Raw genomic sequence first — 13550 nt, forward strand, 5'->3', positions numbered from 1 at the left:
CACATATATATTCTTTTAAACTAACTGCTATGTTGGCCTTATGGGTTATTTCATACTGCTTTGCTGTTAACATACTTACTGTTATGTTATTTATTGTTGTGTTCATAATATACCTTAATATGTATTTTGATTAATTAATATTATCTTCCATTATGCTAATATTAACATCTTTTTTGGTTATAACTTTTCTTACCTTATGTTTATATTTAATTTACTACAGCGTGACAAGGTAGGTCGGTTATAGGCAATCCACCTACCTTGGTGCACCCGGCCATGCACCAGGGCCCAGCACATCTGGGCTGCAGCCTGGTTTTGCCCTCTCTGCTGCCCCTGCACTACCTGCAGTGTCAGGTAGTTCTGCCCCCCAGGCTGGGGCTGGGCCCCCCACTGGGACCAGAGGTGGAAGGGATGATTTGATTTTGTTACCCATCAAGAACTGCCAGGTATGGTGCGCAGGGTGCTCCGCTGAACTGTCAGTGCATGCCTGCGCCAAATGGAGAGCATGCTCACCATCCTGGTTGGGCAGTCTCACCCTGGATGCCAGCATCCACCACTGCCTTCACAGAAGCAGTGAAGGAGCAATGTTGACAGACCCATGGGTGAGGACTTGAGTTGCACTGCTAATGTGTGGTTGCTCATGAGACTGAGATTCCACAACACCCTCCTCATCCAAGGTGCTCACCCCCTCTTGTGTCACACACCAACCCTGTCTGCTGTCTTCTCCGTCTTGTCTGAAAAAGCTTCCTCACCTTCCCAACTTACCTCCCCCACACGTACCTATGTCCCTTCCACAACATTCCACTCTCACTTAAAAAAAAATAATAATCATCCCATATATAGATCTCCATGTCACACACGTCAACTGGACACACTTAATTTGTTTCAGTTGGCTTGACAATGCAGTCAAGTTGTCGTCACCCCTCTCTGGGGTGACAGTCGAAATTCAACTAAATTATCTGTGACTGTGCACAGTTGTTGCTGATGAAGAAATGGATAGCTATGGTTCTTTCCTACACCTGTCCTGCACATCTCTAACTGCCTTTCACTATGTTTTTCCCCTGCTAACACCCATTTTCACCACTGTCCTATCTCCCCATTTTTCTTTTCTTTAACAATTTTTTGCTCAACATGGCTCGCTGCACTGCATCTCTTAGCTACGCTAAATAGTGCTTTACTGATATATGCTTTTGGAACAATATTAATCACATTCAAAAAGTACACTGGCACCTATTTCGAACCCAGGACCATCGCACCAACAAATCATCTCAACAAGCCACACAACTGCTAATAAAAACAGCTGATTTACGCAAAACATACAAATGCTGTAGTTCCCTTCATTAAGCATGTTTAAATGGTGCTGCACATCGAGCCACACCGAGGAAATCAGCTAACAGAATTATACAAAAATAGCACTGTAGTTGGCACTCTAGTACACAAATACATCACTATAAAGGCACACACATAAGCTTAGATGTATTTGAGGTATCTGATATCAGGTAACCCTGCAATTATGTCTACAAAATGTAAGAACACACTTGATAAAACAGTAATTGAAAAAGAGGACTTTAACTGGAACTGTGGTATACAAATGCAGCACTCTAAAGCCATACACATAATAACACATGTAAGTGCAGCATTTAACAGCAGATAACTTTGGAATGATAACTACAACATGTAAAAATCCAGCTGTTGTAACAGTGACTCTGTAGCTCAGTCTGTAAAATGCTTTGAAAAGGTAACATTTTGGTAACATGATCCTGGGTTCAAGTACAGCTGCATCTACCAATGAAAATACATATATGTGGCTTTCAGTATTATAAAGTGTGATATGTATGTCTGTCTCATCACCTATTTGTCCACCCAAAGCAGTACAGTTGGAATGTCTGCATCTATATAATAGAGGGCAAAGACCTGCAGATAGGACCACTCTCACCTACTCCTAGCTAGAAAATTACACTATCCTGGGCACCCTGCATCAACACCACCAACTCCTGCTGTCCAGTGGGAGGGCAAACAGAGAAGAGTGGGGCAGCATTGTGGGCTGACTTGGTTTGTAATGTCAATGTCAGTACAATTGGTCACCAGAGCAGGACATATGACCAGGTGTGAAACCGTGCAACCAATATGATAAACAGACATGGCCAGGGATCATGGTGTCACCAGTGGAGGGCCTGCAGTGGAACAACAATTGTCAGCCACTGAGGAATTCCTAGTAAACCTAGGAACACAGGACACCTCCAGGCATCCATCCATCACATAGTATGTTGTGGATGTGGGTGTCACCGTTTCCATGCAAGAGAAGTATCCAGGTATGCTTAGTTGGATAAGAACTGGAATACTGGAATACCGTACTGGAATACTGTAGCATTCAGTGTGTGTCAGGGTGTACATAGTTTTATGTGGCTGCAGGTATTTTTATGGGGGGAGGAGGTTAGGTGCAGTTTGAATCTCATGCTCAGACTGTGGTGAAGATACCAACTAACATAGTATGTACTGCAAATAGAGATATTTGGACATAGCTTGTCATAGTGCAACATGGGTTAATGTTTACATTACCTCTCCTCAAATTTTCACATGACCATTGGGAATCAGACATGGCCATGCTCCTGCTCCTGGTAAGCATAACGCTGTTTTAATAAAGCCTATGCATTTTTTTTGTCATGTAGGCATTGTGCCTTGCTTCTTACATAGCCATGAACATTTTTAGATTCACTAAGGGTTGCTGAGTGGCGTGCACTCACACACCAAAGCAGAAACTTCTGTGGTATGCAAATCACCTCATAAGCAGGTGAATCTCATGCAAATGAGGGAAGTAGAGCATTTCAGCAAGCAGATAGGAATCTCTTCAGACCCCGTGTTAGTGTCTGTAGTGTACATGGAAAAATTCTGTGTACAGCAGTGTAGACAGACAAAAGGGGTCGTAAAAATGTAGATATTTGCACAAAAATGCTATACCACATACACATATGACTGAAATGATCATTCTGTATGTCAGAAAAATGAAAGGAGACAAGTTAAATTAATTTTTTCTTGTAACAATCTGGGCATGTTTGTGCAGCTCACCACAGTGCTCAAACATGCTTTATTGAAAAAAAAAAAAACAAACAAATTAATTAGTATTTGACAGAAATGTTTTACATGACTGCACGTGGAGTCCCTACACTGGTGCACTGGTGCTGTTGTTAACATGGGTGGGCTCTGATGTGTGTAGTTTCCAGGTTGTGAGCATGGTTATCTGTGCAGATGAGGTGGAGGTAGTGAGTAGCAGAGAGGAGTAATTGTGCCCACATATCCCTTTCATGTAGGCTTAGACCCATGTGGCTGTTTACACAGGAGGTAGCTGACACCGGGGGGGGGGGGTGTCTACTGACTTTTAAGCTAATTTTAGTTTAGATGCGTGTGTTTGCGCTGCACACCACCTGGCCAAGCATGTCCCCTACAGGGAGTGTGTCTAATGACTTCTATGTTTTGTTTACCTTCCCTACACATGTTTGCATAGCAAGACACCGCACTGAGTATATTTTAAAAAAGAAATGTAATTAATTAGGTTTGACCCTTGTTTAACCTAAAATAGGGGCATGGAATGCTGTTAAATATATTGCAGCACACTACCTGACTGAGCATGTCCCCTACAGGGAGTGTGTCTAATGACTTCTATGTTTTGTTTACCTTCCCTACACATGTTTGCATAACAAGCCACCACACTGAGTATATTTTAAAAAAGAAATGTAATTTAATTAGCTTTGACCCTTGTTTAACCTAAAATAGGGGCATGGAATGCTGTTAAATATATTTCAGGCAGGTGCAATGAATCACAGTTGCCCAATCACATACACTGCACCTACAGCAGAGCTCTATAAAGTATGCATACACCCAATACTCTGTGCCATAACAGTACAGACTTGGGAATTTTAACTGAAAGAATGCTAGAGGCTATTACAGGTCTACTGCACCTGCATGTGCTAGATGCTGAAGTCAATGCTGCTGCTGCTGCTGCTGCTGACAATAGGCCTAGACAGAGAAGGAGAAGAGTGTTTAGACCCACGGTAACCTTCCAGGAGCTACATGATCTGGAGATTGTAGAGCACTACAGGCTGGACAGAGGCATGCTACAAGAACTCACTGAGCTCTGCTACCCTCAGCTGAGACCCAGAGCCAACAGAGGGGAACCCATCCAAGTGGAAAGAAAGTTCTGTGTAGCCCTTGGGAGACTAGCTACAGATACTTTCCAAAAACTAAATGGGGACTGTTGTGGTCGAACAGGCATCTGCATCCAGGGCACTCCACCAGTTCCTGGATGCCATGCTATCACATGCCAATGAGCACATTTCTTTTCCCCTCACTGCTGATTAGAGGGCCAGAAATATACAACACATTTACCATGTAGCACACTACCCTGAAGTACCAGGTGGTATATATTGCCTTCATGTACACATCAAGGCACCACCACCACCCGGTGAGGAGGGTAGAATCTATGTCAATTGCAAGGGGTGCCACTCTATCAACTGCCAGGTCGTGTATAATGCCAAGTGGATTATCATGAATGTGTGCTGGTAGCTCTGGCAGTTATCATGACTCCCATTTCTGGCACTTGTCACAACTGTATCAGATAATTTCTATGGGGGACATCCCGCTTGGCCATTTACTGGGGGACGCTGGCTATGGCCTGGAATCCTGGATGATGACACACATCAGAAATGCACACACACCCACTGAAGAATACAATAATGAGGTACACGCACAAACTGAGAACATCATACAGCATGTGTCTGGGCTTCTAAAGTCATGGTTTCAATACCTCGATATATCTGGTGGAACCCTGCAGTACTCTCCAGCCACATGTGCACATATGTTTATAGTATGCATTATGCTACAAGGGAAGGGATACACAGCCCCCCACCACTGCCTAGGTCATCATAGCCACAGTCACAGGAGGACTCCCTGATGTTGTCCCTGTAGGTAGACGTAGGCATGCCTGGTACTCCCTGGCTTTGGTGAAGAGACAACATATAATGCATTCTCTGACAACTTAGGCCCATAGGGACTAACACTTTACTCCTACTCACATACATATATTAAAAATTGATGCCAGGCACCCCACACAACCTGTACCTGTCCATGTATTGGCTGTGTACTGCTTGCATCAGAAAGAGTCAGCCCTGAACTACAGTTAAGTCACCTGCTTTATTCGCAAAGTAAGTCTCTAACCTACACATTAGGAGTACTATAGTACGGTATTGTATGTATGGATCCACTGCAGTTATGCAAGGAAATATTGTGGGCTATTTAGACACAAGTAACATCCACAGTGGCCTACAGTTACCCAGTCCATTAGTATGTGTTCCTTAATATTCACTAGGCCTTGTGGTAGGAATATGCACTACATCAGTCAAGTGAGATGTTAAACAGTGGGGTCACATGATAGTTGGACTATTGTGTATCCCAGCTGAACATGTGCTGTTGTTCTCCCACACCCAACACAGCAGTTGTCCCATATAACCAGTTTACAAGTAGGTCAGCAATGGTGTATCAGCAGTCCAAGCAAACAGAGGGCAATAACATAGAAATCAATCACACATTGTATGTCTCCCTAATGCAGGAATAACAATGTACATAGGCATTCTGTTGATTGTGTGATGAATGACTATTCTTTGAGTGGCAGCTCCTGTGGCTGAATGGATTAGGGAAATTAGCATGGGTGATGCAATCTGATGGTTCAAATCTGGAAGTATCTACATCTTTTGCTTGTGAGGTATTGTTATGTTGGTGTTTTCACAGACTGTCAGTCTGTGTGTGGTGTAACATTATGAACCTCTGTCACATATGGACATTTTGAGTGAAGTACAGTACAGCAAAACAGGGACAAATGTTAGTGTCTGTAACACACAAAACCCCAGACTGGAGTGCAGATAGGTGTGGCCTGGAGTCTCTTTATAACAACTGAGAGTCCCACTGGGCATGCCCATGCACTTAGTTAAACTTAGTGCAATCCTGTTGCCCCTTGATCAAAATGACCTGTTATGTATACATATATCTATACATACATATATGTATACATATCCATCTGTCACTATCCTTTTCTCACATGCATAGTATAAATACCTTTATGTATATTCAAATATATATATATATATATATATATATATATATATATATATATATATATATATATATATACACACAGATTCACTTCAGAATCTTGTAATTCCAAAACATTGAATTTCATATGGCCGAGACCATATGATCAATGTTTTGGAATATCAAAATTCCAAAAAAAAAAAAAATCCCAAAAAAAAAAAAAAAAAAAAAATATACCCCAACAATTTAAATGTTTTTGCAGGGGGGAGAAGACACCCTGCATCCCCTACACCCCCACTACTTAAATATTCCAACTTCGAGATTGCACTACAGCTAGGAAAAGGGAAATCTCCCATTCCATGCTGTTTGCAGATTTCTGTTCACAATGTTGGTATTCCGAAAGTTCGATCATATGGTCTCGGCCATATGAAATTCGATCTTTCAGGATTTTGGCATTGTGAAGTGTTTTCATATATACACATACTTCTCAGTCTCTTCCAATATAGCTACATAACACATATACATATCATGCACACACAACTACACACACATATATATATATCTATATATATATATATATATATATATATATATATATATATATATACATCCTTGTTATATGCAGAAATATGTGTGTGGATGACTGTATTGTCCTACATACCCTAATACTGATGAGGAAAGCTGCTCTATCACACATCTATAATGTTGCTCAGAGGATCCTAAGTAAGGGCTCAGCAGTACATAATGCACTTACCTACAGATCCCTATGCCTGCTGGATGTCATCACATAGACAGGAATAGGTGAGCAGGTGATGTAATGTATAATGTTGCCTGTACACGCACGGATAGGGCACATTGTACCTGCTCACAGGCCTGCCCATCCAAGTGCAAACAGCCACATATAGCCATACTGGTAACTGTAGACACATAGCTAGAATAATAACAGTTATCTCACTGCTAAGATACTGCATGCTTATAACAGTATAAAGCAAAATCATTCTGCAGGCCACATATTCTGTTCAACACAAGCCTAGTTTGTGTAATCCACAAGTAGTTTGCCTGCAATTGCATGTACAACAGACAACAGCCATGGCTCATGCGATGAGTACTGTGATCTATAGTGGGTAAAACTAGATAGGTAGGGGTTCTAATCTTACTGCCAGCCACAGTGTGTGTGTGTGTGTGTGTGTGTATGTGTATGTGTGTGTGTGTCTGTGTCTGCCAAACAACTGAGAAACCCTCATTAATTATCAAACTGTAGTGGTTTTGCACTTTTTGCACTGTAAGTTGCTGCTGGCTTCCAAACTGCCCTCTTCTACAAGACCTGATTATGTCATCTACCTTAAGACTACCACCTGCCATAACAGCATCTGACTCAAGCTGTAGTGCATGTGATACATGCTGTAATATATAGCATGTAAAACTAGATAGGTAGGGGTTCTAATCTCACTGCAGGAAACTTGTTGCATGTGTTTGCCATATAGCATATATTTGATTACCTCAATAACTTTCAAAAAAGTAGGGTTTTGCAGAATTTTAGTTGTAGCAAGTGATGTGGCACTCAAAATGCCTGACCACAACTTGGCCTGCTGATGTCATCAAGCATAATATGTCCTAAACCGACAGTACTATCAGACATGAGGGGTGTTGCATCCATCACGTACTGTGATCTGTACTGTGTATTATTACATGGGTAAGTGTTCTAATCTACATACAGCCAACTTGCTCTATGTGTGTTCTGTGCCTTGTCCTGTAGCAGTAATTGGAAGTGGTGCTGTCCTCAATGTAGCCATTTTTGTGTGTGTGGCTGTTAGAGCAATTTACATCAGCTTATGGAACCATTGGACATTTGAACTTCACTTGCATAATGGCCATATGGCCATCATAGTCTTAGACAATTGTATACCCTTATTTACATGATCAGCACATATTGCCCCAGTCCAAGAGGGACACAGGCAGTTCATCTGTGGTGAAATGATGACCGACCAGCCAGTCATACAGAAGGCATGTGCCGAGGTGCACTGAGGTGCTCTGCATGCCATTAGCAGACTCTGTTGCAAAGTTGGGTTAAAGTTTGCTAGACAAATCTCTCCTACCAACATGTATAATTAACATCACATACTATGTTAATGTCCTTACAGTGATTAATCCATGTACTATGCCACTTACAGTAATGCAGCATTTACAGTCAAGCATGGTCACACATTGCCTCATATGGAAGGCAGAGATCACCTCTGAGTAGTCTATATGCTATGGGCTACAGTGACATTCATTGAGATGATCCCCATTGAACACATGCTGAAGACGTGAGTTTCCTTGTGAGGGACCATACTCTTGTGTGCAAGTACCAGTACTGCTTGGAAGGCCCCATTACCGAATGGCAATTTTCACTCAGATATTGGCATGCTAAGGGAAGTGTACATGGAGGTTATGACTTTGTCAAGTATGGGTGATTGTGCCCTAAGCTATGATGCATGATTCCCATCATACCACTGGGAAAACATGGCGATTTCAGGCACATTAGGTGTAAACCTGAGTGGCCAGGTCTCTCTGCTCAGTTCTTTCACCCCTGAGTATGTACATCACATGTTGAGACTGATATCCTACTTACCAGGTACATAGCTGTTACTGTTGCAAATGATACTACATGTATATTTGCATTGAGTTTATGGCCATTAGTATGTCAACAGGCATTTGTTCATCACTACCGTCTTATAGGATATTGACATAACTCACAGACTCCATGAGTGCTCACACTTTGCAGGCATCAACCAACTTTGTTAGCACAGTCAGCATTCACCTGTATTGTGGTTAAATGGATTCCAAGCAGTAGAAGACCCAGGACTGAGCCTGTTGAGCACTGATGCTTACAGATCAGCTATTGGAGATGTATGTCCCTATGTGTGCCATTAATGGGCCACTAAGTACCCCCTACAATGATAGTACCATAGATGCCTAAGTGAGTGCTTTGTACATGATGCCTGAGTGGTGGATATAATCAGACAGCTTGGCTCAGTCCATGGGGCTATATGCCCTGATGTCCCCTCACCCAGGTCCTTGGTGACTGCTATGGAAATGTTCACTGTGTTTAACAGTCATGATCCCTCTTTCAGATATCCAAACTGTGGTGCTCCCAATGTTGTTAGTATTCCATGACACATCCCATGTAGGATGCAGCCTGGGATGTTAGCCTGACCAATAGTTGCTCTATATCCTCCATAGAGAGGCCATTTATGACCTGCTCTGTAGATATGGAAGTTATGGGACAGGTTGTAGGAATGTCATGTGTCACATGTGGTTGGGACAGGGGAGTAAAGCTGATTCAGAACATGTGGGACTACAGGTTAGCTATGACTACAGACTCATTCTATGTGGCATCATTAATTATGAGTTCACTGACAATCTGTGCCTGTACTTTGAGGTTACACATGTAACTACATTGTGCATTGTGGTTCTGCTTTACGTGGGTGGCTAATTTTGAAACATACTTTTTCTACACAACATCACAACACTGTGTGGTTGTTGTAGTGAAGGAAGTTGTGTCACCATTTTAGGGGGGCACCCTCACCCCAACTATCTCACAGCAATGTCCACTTCCTATTTTACAGCTGGATAATGGCAGTTGTCCACCAGGCAGCTCAGCTGCACCATGAGGAGACTGTTTTCCTCCTGGCAGGTACAGCTGAGTTTATGCAGTTGTAATGCTACCGTAGTAATGCATGGGTGTACAGTCTGCATACATGCCATCCCATCAAAGGGGGAGGTGCAGTCAAGCTATGTAATCCATTACACAGGAGGTGATGTATGGCTTTGTTAAAATATATATCTGTATTTTCTGCAAGGGGGGGTTACTGCTGGTAGTTTTAATGGCACTGATCTGCGGTCAGATCCCACCAGGAAGGACCTCACATTGGGGGGGGGCTGCAGTAGTCACCCATATTGGAAAACACATGTTGCAATATGCTAGTTGCCCTTGGGAGCATGTCATGGCACTGCTCCAGGGCAATGTAGGTAAGGACAGAGACTTACCTTTGGACAAGTTAGCTGCAGCATGAGTAAGTAACACAGCTGTTGGTCACTTAATTCCTCCCCACAATATGGTGTAATGATATATCTTGGTAGACACGTGTACATAAAAATACGCACAATGGGTGTCTGGATACATGGAGCTGCTCCTGTAGCTGGCTATTGCTTGAGTATGTGCCCTTCCAGTACTGATTGACCCTGCATTGTCTCTGGGAAATGACAGTGTTTCGCAAAATCTGGATGTGTATCTATTCTTAATGAGTATGTATACACCCCCTGCATTACCTTGAACACTGTCATGTTGAAGTGTGAAGATGTGGATGGACATGTAGTCTGGTATGCTTGTGGTGCTGTCCACATCCTTGAAGCAGATGTCCTTGACTGCACACATGTCTGCATAATGCAGGGTGGGGACACATTACACAGAGTGGGGTTCAGTGTTGCCATAACCACTGTGCAGCAGCAAAACCATGTTATATACAGATAGTGTTCTCATTGCCAACTTTTCCCTGAACAGTGCATCTAAAATACATTGTGGGGGTTTCAATACCTGTGGCCTTTACTCCAAATCTCCGGGATGTGAGATGAACAACATCACTGGTGTAGCATTGATGTCTGTTGAGCAAGGCATCCCAGGCAGACATGTAGTAGATCCCCTTACAATGACATCAGATGCTAAGGCATTTATTGACTTCCATCAATTTGCATGAGTATGGAGCCATCATCCTAGGTGAGTGTCAACTGCAGCTGAAAGTAGGGTCATGCTGCCACACCCTTGGTGTTGACAGTCTGCTATACAGTGTTTGTAGGTACACCTTGCAGTGAAGATGTGGATGCCCTTGCACGCACAGAGGATTTGTTCAATTTTGCTGACATTATGTTGGCCTCACAAGCGTACGATGCCTGTCAGACTAGACAGCACACTGGTTGTTATGTGGTATGATGTGAAAACACAGACATCTATGTCAGGTACATAACTGTACAGTATGACATGCCTAGGACATGTGGCAGGTGGGCACACATTGGCCATAGGTGGCCAGTCCACTGCAGTAGGCCTTACAGCCATGTCATGCAGATATGCACCAATAGTGTGTTGAAGGGCAGGATGCAGGGAAGTGCTGGGAAAGTGTGAACTATGATGGCTCACCAGCAGTGTGCTGATTGTTACAACAAGACTGGACATCTATGTCAATGGAGTTTGTACATTATATTGTGGCACTACAGCAGTGCTACTAATCCCATTCTTGTCAGTTCCCTAGTGAAATACCACCAATCCTGGAACACACGGCATAACACATGCAAAAGTCAACTGATTGCCCCTGGTTGCTAATCAGGGTATCTACTTCAGAAAGGGTATGTGAAGCCTACAGATCCTTTCATGATGTGGGACAGCTATTGTGGATGAACAAACAGGCTGTGTCCTGCTTGTCATGATGGGCTTCATAATACTGTTTTGTGTGTGGTGACAGAAAAGGTATCAGGACATGGTACCTATGTAAGAGTGGTGTCAGTCAGACCAGTATTAGTAGATGCCAGGCACCGGCAATTCTGTAGACTCTTCTGCTTTCTACAGTCTTCACAAGGTTATTGTATCCTTCCAGTACATACTGCTTGGGTAATGTCCAGCTGCAGAATGCCTGTGTGAAACTCCTACCTTACCTTCACAGGGTACACACATTACAATTCTCTAACATGTCTGCCTGTGCTCTGTACACACATCTTGAATGACTCTCTTCTTGGAACATACTGGAAGCAACTGCAATACTTAGCTGCATAAAGGACAACTAGCATGTAGAGCCAAGTAGTGTCCCCGATCTCTGACTCATGTGACATGAAATGCCATAAAAGGAGTTAGCCTGGATACGAGCAATAACATTGTCATACACCTACTGACACTGGACCACACACCGTCTGTTAGACTCAAGGCCAAATCATGCCTACCAGTTCTAACTGGTGGACCCCATTGAGTGTTCACTATGCAATGAATGACAGGAATATTACTCACTCTCCTACCATGGCCTGACAAGGTGTTTGACAATATTAGGCCAGTAGGCATTGCTGTAAACTGTGTAGGTTATCTACTGAGTGTTTTGTCCGCTGGGGAGTAGGTAAGTGTTTGACAGTCATAATCTGGGAGGACAGCATTGGGAGACCTAAGCTGCAATGACTCCAGTCGCCAGTGGATTTCCCCAGTCATCACTGATGGTTCCTCTCTTCTAGCCATTCCCCTCTCTGCAGTCACACCTACTGTCAGTGCCCTCTGACTGCCTACATTAGCAGGTGATTGCATATCAAGAGCTGTCACTGAATCCCACACAGAACCAACAGTTAACCATGATGGCCTGTGACACACATCCAGTTGTGGTCTGAGCCACTGACAAATACTAAATGCCAACAGCTGCACAATACTATCCTTTGGAAAGTCCTCCACCCACGGGAAATATAGTAGTGTCTGCAAACCACACTTTGTTGAGCCTTTAATCATGGACATATGGACATAGGGAGAAATGTAGCCTTTGACTTTTAGTGGTCGGTGAGATGTGGAGACATATTCAGTGTTGTACATCATAAACAGTCAGGTTTGTGATGTAACTCCCATACTGTCATTGTCCTACTGAAGGTTGCACTCAGCACACCTATCATTGTGTACAATTGCACCCTTGCTATGTCACTCAAAGGCATGTCCTACAACACAGGTTCCATGGTACCGCAATACACACTGAAGATAACATGTCCTATTGAGTCCGTGTCATGACTGTACATGTGTAGTCTGTCTCATAAATGATGTGTATGGCTGCAATACAGAGAGGTGTCAGATCCCACTGTATACCTCCCATGCTTCCATGACAGGACAAACACATGTCTTACCCAACCTACAGACCTATACCGTCACTGTGGTACAACTACTACATGTTGGAGAGACAGTTATGCCACACAGACAGTACAACCTATATGTAACCGGCCCCCCATACATGTGAAGCAAACATCTGCTGTGGCACACATCATGTTGAGGTTACACCATAGGATGCAGAACATGGCAATCATAGCTGTTGTCAGACAAATGTCTGCACTGGACACAGGAAATGTAAAGATGGGTCATCCACAGCACCATAGCCTGTAGATGTCATAGGTCCCAACACCCTGGTGACACTTATCAAGGGTATCAGATCTTTTCAAAGATTAGGGATGCATGAGTATGCTGCATGAGCCCATTGTCCTTATTAATCTGTTACACACATATGAACTTATGGAGACATGCACCTATAGTGCTGTACCTTGCTGAGGACATATTTCTTCTTTGAATACAGTCTATCCTGTCCTGTGACATCTATGGCTGTCTTGCTGCTATGTGTCCATAGGTGTGCCCAACAGAATCCTGAAACAGAAACATTAACAGCTCGGTGACACACCTTTCATTGTGTAAGTATACAGCCATTACAACATCA

This window comes from Protopterus annectens, chromosome 4.part1 (assembly GCF_019279795.1).
Source record: "Protopterus annectens isolate FY-2018-M chromosome 4.part1, PAN1.0, whole genome shotgun sequence".
NCBI classification, from domain to species: Eukaryota; Metazoa; Chordata; order Ceratodontiformes; family Protopteridae; genus Protopterus; species Protopterus annectens.